Raw genomic sequence first — 9,788 nt, 5'->3', positions numbered from 1 at the left:
TTGTCACCTTGGTAAGTAATTTTTATGACTTAGAACTAGAAAAGTGTGTCTCCTTTTCTGCACTGATGTGGTTTGTGGTCACAGGCACTTGAAGGGGTGGGTGAGTTTGTGTCATTCTCCTGATTCGGGCTCTTAGAGTTTGTTTCTATCTGACCAACCTTTCCTCAGCTGTCTGAGCAGTAATAGTCAAATATTTTCAGAATTTAACCCCCTTGCAAATAAAAACCAACTTATTGAGGGAGCTGGGCACCAAGGGGAGTAACAGCACTGCCAGGCTGCAGGAACGCGGAGTGCACGGGATTAGTTTCCGCAGCAACACCTCCGAGTTACAAAAGTACTGCAAATAGCTCGCTTTTTAAAAGGCAACTTTTCATAGTGACCTTATTTTATTATGATATTGTGACAAAACTCATTTCAAGTGATGAAGTTACAAATAAAAAGAGAATGCTAATATTCGTTTTGACAAATCAGATCGGAAACTTCCAGCTGTGCTGCACTGCTTCATTAGGACTATTTGTGTTTGATCTGTAAATTAGATTTTTCTTCTTGCACAGGTTTTCTTTTGGATAAAATAGTGTTTACCGGGAGGCAAATACTTCATTAGAATTTTCTTAATCACTCGTAGCCCCACGTCAGCAGGGCTGGTTTCAACGCCTGAGCGCCGGGTGAGTGTCTGAGCGCCCCGCGGCATCGGAGCCGCAGTTTGCAGTTCCCTCCTGTTCTTTTTTTCCATCTCAACACAACGATATCCCTGTAATTCAAGCAACTATGAACTGGATTCAATGCGCTGCCAATCTGCATCCAAACAGCTCGTAACAGCGCATTTTTCCCACTGCCAAACTCTCCACGTGAAAGTCACAAAGCATTTGAGACACACGAGCTGGGAGTCGCGCCCCAGGATGCAGGTCTGGGGAGCACGTCCGCGACTCACCCCCAATTAACGCTACAAGCCCACGGTAGAGCTAGAAACCCCTGCACTTAAAGCAGAAGCTTCCAGATCTTCCCAGTTTTCCCGAGCAGAAAGAAGGATTCCGGTGTCACACACCTGAGCATGCGTTTCTCGCGCAGCTTTTGAGGCCCTCCAACATCCCCCTCTGGGACCCAACGGCCCTCAGGGGCAAAATGTCTCTCTCCATGGTGGGTTTTGCCACCAGTTCTCAACAATTGCTGCACAAGAGAGAAAATCAGGTAAGAAGAGTCTTTCCTTGTCTACCAGGATAAACTCCCTGCCACAGCAGGCAACGGGTAACTGTGATCCCAGCGCTCCCCAAAGTTGCTCAGCATCCCTGGAACACATTCTGCCCCGTCATAGTCAGGGGCTCCTCCTGACACAGCAGTCGCTGCTGCTTCTCGAGCAGCATGTTTTATTCATGCCCAAGAGTGTTCTTTTGGCCGTGTCCACATCAAGCAAACGCAGCGCGGAGTGGGCCAGTTGGGTTCATCCCAGGAAATCATTTGTCTCCCTTAGGGAAGCACTGTGCAATGCCCTTAAGCCCTCACTGATATTTAATGGTGCGAGCCCACCGCTTAAGCACCGAACTTGTCTCGCTCCTGCGCTGCTTTCAGGCAACAATCGCTGGCGTTTGCAAAGGCTGAGGGGAAGGATTTGCTTAATGCAGCCCCAAACCCCTGCCCTAATGGGCTGTTAATCCATTCCCAGTGCATCAAATTTGCCAGCTGAGTCCCCTGGGTCCCCAACGCGCCCCCCCCCACCCCCGCCAGCCCTGTGCTGGCAGCCGGCGCTTTCCTGGGATCCCCAAGGAACATGGAACGGGGACTGTAATAATAACCCCCCACAGCCCCCTCCCCCCCGACCCGACAGCCGTTGGCAGCCAAAGCGATACGCACATTACTGGATTTATATGAAGTGCTGCTGAGCAAGAAAGATTTGAGGGGGTTTAACAGCTAGATGGGACCGTGAGATGATCTCAGTGCATCGGCTTGTGCTGCAAGAAGGGCAAGAGCTTTAAAGCGACAGGAGAGGAGAAGCCTGCAGAGTGGAGGTGTCCCTTCTTGTCCCCACGGGACAGCCAGCACACCCGGCACCGCCAGGAGCCGCAGCTGACCCTGACCGGGTGACGCAGTTGAGAATGTGCTGCCCAGGGGTGGCCTTTGGTGACAAGGCTGCTGCTAAACGAGGCAATCTCAAATGCAGAAAAAGTACCCAGGTCTGCCCAGGACGGGGCAGAGCGAGAAACTCCATTGTGTTCTCATGTAGACTCCATCACGCCACAGTCCTGGAAAAGGCAAGAGACTCCTGAGCATGGTAAAGGGATTTATCAGGCCATCAAGCTTGTGATGTCTTATTGCTGGAGTTTACTAACTCCTCAGTGGTGTTTGGAGTGGACACCACGTGTTAATTTGCCCGGTAACAGCAAGGTGAATTTTGGCGCATCTGCAGGCTCTGGTAACACCGGCCAGAGACAGACGCCACCCGGGGGGTGACGTGCTTTGTCCTTACACAGATCACCGAGATGCTCACACACAGCTCAGCCAGTAGCCAAAAACTCACCCCCATGGCCTGATGCTCCCCCGGTGCAGCTGACGATGCTGCAGTGCCCTCACTGTGCCCCAGCTCCGGGTTTGATTCCCAGGCCTTTATTTCTGTCCGGATCTGCAATACCCAATGTCCCTCCTGCAAAGTCAGACTCGTGGAACTGGAGCTCAACGCAGGGCATCTCAAAGCAAACCAGTATTAGAAATGAAATTAAAAGCACCCACTAAACCCCAACCAAGTGATCAAGTCTCAACAGGAGACTCAAATCACATTCATCAGGGGTGAGGAGCTGTGGGATTAACCCCTCCGGTTGCTCCTCACCCCCTTCAGACAGAAAACCTTTTAATAGGTCAGCAGATAAAAAAGCAGCAGCGAAAACATTCCTTATCTCTCCTGCCATGCCTGGGCTCTGTAATACAACTGATTCCTGCGATGTGCAGACCTCCTCAAACAAGTTTATCTTCATTCGAGGAATAGTCATACAGTGAGATTGCAATGTAATTACCTTCTCACAAACCCTAACTGGAAATCTTCACATCCAGTCATTAGCTTTAAGACAGGCAGACAGGCAATTATATCTGAATAAATGACTGAGAAATGAATGCAGTAGACTCTCAGCCCCGATTCAACCTCCGGTTCACAATCTCAGACGCAGCAGCAAGCTGCCCATCAGGCCTACTGTACCTACTGGTCCTCTGCTTGCTCCACACCAGCTGTCCTGACTACCTCAGGACACCCAGAGGGGACCCAAGACACCTACCCTGTGACCCTGGTGTGGGTGAGGCACCCGGCTGCCTCCCCCGTGCTCTGCGATGGGCCTGGGCAACCTTGGCGAGCCTTGGCCCGAGGCTCCAACACCTCCCGAGTATCTGACTCTTGGCTGAACTCCTCCTTCACCTTTTCCCTTCCTCCCTTTCCTCAGTAGGTTTATAAGCCTCGATGCTGAATGTGTGAAATCTCCCAAACAGGTGAGCAATAAAAAGTAAGAGAGCTCGTTGCAGGGGAGGCAGCTCTGGAGCGCGGTGGTTGGAGCGGGCAGGCAGCGAGCCAGGACACTGGGGATCGGTCCCCGGCTCCAGCAGTAACCTGCCCAGCGCCCCTGGGAACAAAGGGACTGGGGTTCCCACAGGAGCCAGGCTTCCCAGCACAGCTTTTCCATAGGGCCCAGCACCCCCAGTCCCCGCCATGGCACAGAAATCCCCCAGGACCAGCCGCCCTTCCCCGGGGCTTGCTGGCCCTCTTCTTCCTCACTCCCTGGTGTGGCTGGAACACCCCAGCTGGCTGGGCTCCAAGCCTTTCCCAATGTGGGCAGGTGCGCTGCACAGAATATATTTCCCAGCCATGCTCTTTCTGAGAGCTCTTTTAAAAAGGCAAATACAACACTCTTCCCCCAAGACCCCTCTGAAGCCTTGGCTGTCCCCCCGTGGGTGCCAGCGTGGCCACCCACCCCCAGCAGAAAGGACACCGGAACCACCGGCCACCTCATGGTACCCAGGGTATGGATCCAGGGGCTGCTCTCTGTTGCTCACCAACTCAGCATTCTTCTTCCCCTCCCTCCATTTCACCAAGACGGATATTTTATCTTGTGTGATTATTTACTTAGCGAAACGCAGGTATTTGCAGCCCAGAGGGTTATTCCCCACCGGGAGGCTGAAATAACAGTTCTGCACAGCACAGCACACGGGGCTTTGGGAGCACTGACAGCATCCTTACAGGGGGAGATGGCAGCGACGCTGAGGAGGAGGAGCCGAAGCCGCTGAAGAGGTTGTTTGATTGTTTCCTGGTTGTGAAAAGAGTCAGCTGGTTATGAAGGGAGAGAAGAGAAGGAGGGAGCAGGCAGGGAAGGTGTGGGGGAGGGTGGCCTGCTGACGATGGGAACGACACTTCTGGCACCAGATCCATACATATGGAAGCCTGGATTCCTGGCGAGCCAGGGCTGTGGGTGGCCAGGTCTCCCTGTGCTCCCAGGGGAAGGTGCTTCCTGGATGCTGAGCCTCCTCCCACCCCCAAACAAAACAGCTACAACCTTCTCTTTGTCTTCTGCAGAAACCTCGAATCAACATCTCGTTATGTTGCACAGGGGAAGGGGCTTTGCCGCATGCTCTCCTTCCCCGTGATCGCACAATGCCAACAAGGCAAAGTCATTTGGCTGCAGAAAGTCCCTTGTAGCGGGGGCTGGAGCTCTGTGCGCTGCTGGGGACAGGCAGACAGGTCTCTTCCTTCTGTCCCTTATTGCCCCTTCCCAGCCCTGGCAGCAACCGAGCCAGAGTCACAGGCCCTCCCGAACTGCAGGGAGATCAAAAACAGCTGATGGAGGCCCCTGTCCCGGTGCCAGGCCTGAGGAACCGCCGTGAGCCTGTTCCCTCCACACAGGGAACCGCACCCTGAGCTCCCAGCTGACCCCACAGAAAAACAAAGCATCAAACGGCCCGAGTTCGGTGTCGTGGGGCAGAGGGGCGGCCGAGGGGCGGCCGAGGGGCGGCCTTAGGACACTGACCTGGGCCTGGCCTCGGCCAGCGGGCTGGGTGCCAGCAGACCGGTGATCCCTGGGACGGGGAGTGCGGCGCGGGGGGTGGCTGTCGCCCCTGGGCGACACGACACGACACGACACGACACGACACGACACGACACGACACGACACGACACACGCCAGCCCAGCCCCACGCCGCCTGGCCCTGACGCCACCACACACTCCCCTGTCACATGTCTCACATTCCGCCTTCTGATTGGCTGCGTGGTCTGTATAAGCCCCTCCCGCGGAAGGTGCTGGAAGGCCCCGTAAGGCCCCGTGAGCGGGGACTGCGGGGGGGCGCACGTCGGCAGAATTGGGGGATTTTAAGCGTTGCTTAGCTTTGCTTTTTGTTTTCCTGGACCACACAGGCCTTCCCCGAGGCATCATTTCCAGCAAAATTAGAGCAGTGCGAGCTTTACTGGCTGGGGCGGGAGCCGGAGCTCAGCGCCGTGTCCCCGCAGAGCCGCCCTCCTGTGTGCCGGGGCTGCAGCTGGGCTGTGCGCACCCCCACAAGCAGATTTTGGGGTCTGTTTGTGCCCCCCTGGGAGGGGATGCTGGGCTGGGGGGGTGGCAGAGCAGGGCAGGGGTGTTCCCAAGGAGGGACGTCCCTGTGGGTTTGGCAGGGAAGGGCTTGACCCTTGGGGAGGTGCCGTGCCATCCTGTCTCTGAAAGGGACGTTAAAAACCCCTTGGGGACCAAAAAGCCTTGTGCTTGGTGTTCCGAGTGTGAGCAGCGCGGTGGCGGCAGGACCCAGACGAGCCTCTGTCCTCGGCGCGGCAGGAGCGGGGGAAACACGGGATGGTCACGGTATTTTCCGTCATGGAAGGAAAACCACAGCGTATGACCAGAGACAAGCCCGGAGGAGGAAAGTTGGCCTCCCCAGGCAGTGTCCGGCTTTGGGAAGGGCGGTGGGCTCCGTGGCACAGGCCAGCTGCCTGCGGGGAGGAGGAGAGCGGGGATTTTGGACTCGGTCTGTTTTTCCTCAGCCCAAAAGTGGTTGTTGTTGCTTCAGGGTGATGAGAGAGCGTGGCATCACCCCACAGCACAGCCGGCCGTGGTGCCTCGCCACCCTGAGCTGCTCCCCGTCCCCGCTGCATCCGAACACCAAAAACACCAGTGATCCCATGGGGGCTTTGACTCTCCCGCGTCCATTAACACAGTGTCTACTCCCTTTTTTTTCATGCACCGCCGGCACTGCTGCCTTCCCAGTGCAGGCACCTGAATCGTGTCTGCCATACCCTTGGGCAACTGAGAAATATGGAAATGTCAGTCTTATTTGCAATGCAATAATGTTTCGAGACATTGAGGTCATTATGTATTAACCTGGCAATGACACTGTTTAATCTTCCCAAGAGGCTGGAATCAAAGAGAAAACATATCGAGCCCATTCCCAGGAGTGTGTCCTGCAGTTGTGGTTTTATAATCAGAAGAATGTAGCCTGTGTTTGTACTTTGCTGGGTTAGGAAAAGGCTTTTCTTAGGCGTTTGTTTATTCAGAGGTTAATGCATTAGCTGCAAGGAACCTGCCGGCCAGGGCACGGAACAGGAGCTCTGCCTGTCCGTGATGTCTAACCTGTCAAAACAGCACTGGTTCGGGTGAGCACCCACAAGTGCCACTCGGTGCTTTTCTCTGGTTACTTGAACATCTTGCACTGAATAAACAGGTCGGAAGAGCCTGGTGTGCGCTTCTGTACGGCTTTGTACGAAGCTGTGACTGTCCCATTGCGAAGCCCCAGAGTTTTCTAGAGTGTTTCAAGTGCACCCCTTGATGTCTTCAATGAATGTGACTGCTCTACTCAAGCAATTTTTAGGGATTTCTTGCTCATTGTTTCTTAGCATGACAATTCTGTAGTGGTGCTGTGGGCACAGGGGGGACAGGACTCAGAGCCTGGTCACAAAGTCACTATGGAAGCAACCATCATGTTTTTAGATGTTTGCATCCGCCACTGGGTTTATAGCTTGTGAATGCTCTTCATCAGCTCCAGTGCAAAGTTTGCAACGTCCATTTATGGGTTAAAAACGAGCAATTACGGGGCTGTGAATGAGCACAGTGGACTTTAAACAGGGTGGTGCTGGGGGTGCCCCATGGTACCCGCTGCGAGGGGGGAAAGGACTTCAGCATGACTCTGTGCCTGCAAATTCCGGCTGAACCGGCTGTCTCCTGGAGGAGACTGTACCGATATTGAACGGGTGTAGGACATGATCTTTGTCAGCTCTTCTGATGCCCTTTTTGGTCGTTTTCTGTAATCTCCTGCCTGTTTTCTAAGGCACGAATGGAAATGATTCAGATCCCATCCTGCGCATAAATACCAGGAGGATTCCTCTGGCTAATGTGATTACAGAGGAGACCAAACACGGCGATGGACTCTGAGAGACAAAGCTCTTGGTTAAACAACATAGATGTCTCAAATATTTGCCAACACTTGCGAACACAAATATTTACGCCAGCAGCAAGAGCCAAGGCGTATTTTTACTTCAAGATGTATTAAATGTTTCCTTGAGTGTGCAGAATTCGGAAAGAGCTCTTATATCACTCACCGGCTCATTTTCCAGGCCACCGAATGCACTCACTTATTTGGCAAATCTTGCCGTTAACAGTTTTTTCTCATCTGATTTTACCAACTTTCCTGCTTTCCCTGAGAACCTTGTGCAGGGAGGGAGAACGAATGCATTTCTTTTCCCCTCCGGCAAGCAAACCGGTGTATCGGATTGCACAACCTCGCTGCCAAAGTCGATTATTCGTGGTCCTCCGTGTTCCTTGCGACCTGCTCGCTCTCGCTGAGGAGGGGAAGGTCACGAGTCCGAGGCAGCGCAGCGAGCCTGCTGGAGCTCCAGCCCCTCGGCGTGTCCCAGGGCTGCAGGGACGCACCTGAACCTGGGACCTGGCAGCTGCAAACCAAACTGCCCCGTTTCCAGAGGGCTGGCCAGCCGGTAGTCCTGGCCCCACAATAAATGGCACCGTTTTTGGAGGCGTGCCTTCGCAGGTGGAAAACCACCAGCAGGGCTGGTGCTGCTGGTATCATTGCTCCGAGGCTTCCTCGCCGGCCAAGAAATGCCTCTGATGCTGGGACGCAGCAGGAGAGAGCTCTGATCTTCCTCAGACAGCTGCGTTCCCCTTATAAAACAGTATATTGTGCTCACAATAAATGTGAAGCTTATTTACAGGCTCGAATGCTGGCAAACTAAAAAGGGGAAGCGGGAGGCAGTTCCCTCATGGAGAATCGTGGGGGATTAATCAGTAGCAATAAAACTTCACTCAGTCTGTTCCCCCCAGATCAAAGGGGATTAAGCCAGGCTCTGGTCAGTCAGACTTCAGGAGCATGGACGTTCAGTTTGGGTGCATGTTGCAGGTCCACCAGAACAGAAACCAAGAGGCAAATTAAGTCATGGTATGGTGCAATACCATGGATAATTAGGAAGGGGGAATATTGTGAATGAATAAAAATCATAATCCTTTTCCAAACTATTTGGCTTGTATAAACTTAATAAAAGCTGAACAGATGTTTTTTTGTGTGGGTAATAGAGGGCAGATGAGGTTGGCCTTCCTCCGCAAAGGAAAGCTGAGCCAGAACGGTGCCTCAGAAGCCCGGAGGTGAAGCAGTTCGTCCCGCTGCTTGGGGAGCAGGAGTGGATGTTCCAAGTCTGGAACCAATGGACACATAAATTCTCTGCAAAGAAGGGCCTTCAACACACAGGCAGCAGGAAAAATCCTGTGCAAAACCATTCTAATGGAAGCCCAGTGGCAAAGTTCCACTGGGCAGACTGGGCAGAGGCCACAGGATGGCAGGAGGCACGGAAGGACACTTTTCAGGGACACAGCAAAGCTGGTTGCGTGGGCAGGGGCCGTCGTGACCCAGAGAAAGGTGAACAGAACGTTGAGGATGCTGAGGATGAGGTGTGGAAAGGCTGTGGTGAGGCCGGGGACCAAAAAGCGTTAATGGGGACAGATGGAAGCAGCTTCCCTAACGTCTTCCCACTCTCGGGCTGTCTCCGTCTGGCACTCTCAGCCCTTCACTTAACAACATAATTCGTATTGGCACTCAGATTCACAGCCGGCTCTGCCGGGGAAAGCGCAGCCCTGACCTGCGCTCCAGCGCCTCGTCCTGGGGGTTGTTGCTGGACCTCGGAGACCGACTGGAACAAGGTGCTCCCTCGGTGTCACGCATTGCCACACTACGCATCTAACTCAATTAACCCTTGTTTTGCATGACTGAGAACCGAGAGATAAATAAAGCAGTGAACAGCAGATAGCAGGGTGAGTTAGTGGAACGTCTGTATGGTCCGTTGCCTGGGAAAGGCGAGGGAGGAGCGAACGCATGGCGCTGGATTTTGAGCTATGAAGCTCTCAGGGACTTCACACCCCACGTGCCACCCACGACTGAGTCGGGGTTATCACAGCCCATAGCTCTTCTCATACACTCGAGTATTTCAGAACCAGCTTCCCCTGGTCCCAGGCGTGTTTGAGTTCATTCTTATGGTGTTTATTGTCTTCATAGTGCTTTGTGGTTAAAACCAAGCTGAGTGGCCCTTCTACAACCTTGGGGATGGAAATGTGGGTCTCTGTACTACGTTCCTTCCTGCTTTTGGCAACAAAAGATGGAGATGTTTGGAGGAAACAATACAGAGAAACTTTTTGCATCAGTGAGACACGCGGAAAGTATTTTTGGCAGCGTGGTGTGGGAATTTGGCACAGGCTATTGCTCATAAGCTCTGGACTCCCTGTCTACAGCAACAAGTGGCACCTACATCTATTATATCTGGAGCGTTCGTGGGTCTTAAA

General features: G+C 53.5%; 1 long non-coding RNA gene across 1 annotated transcript; it reads right to left on the bottom strand.

Moving 5' to 3' along the window:
• Nucleotides 1–4,073: 4,073 nt before the first annotated feature.
• On the bottom strand, nt 4,074–5,171 carry LOC110363907 (uncharacterized). The gene is made up of 2 exons (XR_002422301.2): nt 4,995–5,171; nt 4,074–4,783 (listed from the first exon to the last, which is right to left on the bottom strand). It is a non-coding gene; the product is annotated as an uncharacterized LOC110363907 (long non-coding RNA).
• Between the last annotated feature and the right edge of the window lie 4,617 nt (nt 5,172–9,788).

The sequence above is a fragment of the Columba livia genome, chromosome 12 (assembly GCF_036013475.1).
Source record: "Columba livia isolate bColLiv1 breed racing homer chromosome 12, bColLiv1.pat.W.v2, whole genome shotgun sequence".
NCBI classification, from domain to species: Eukaryota; Metazoa; Chordata; class Aves; order Columbiformes; family Columbidae; genus Columba; species Columba livia.
This window is presented reverse-complemented; position numbering and strand designations above follow the sequence as displayed.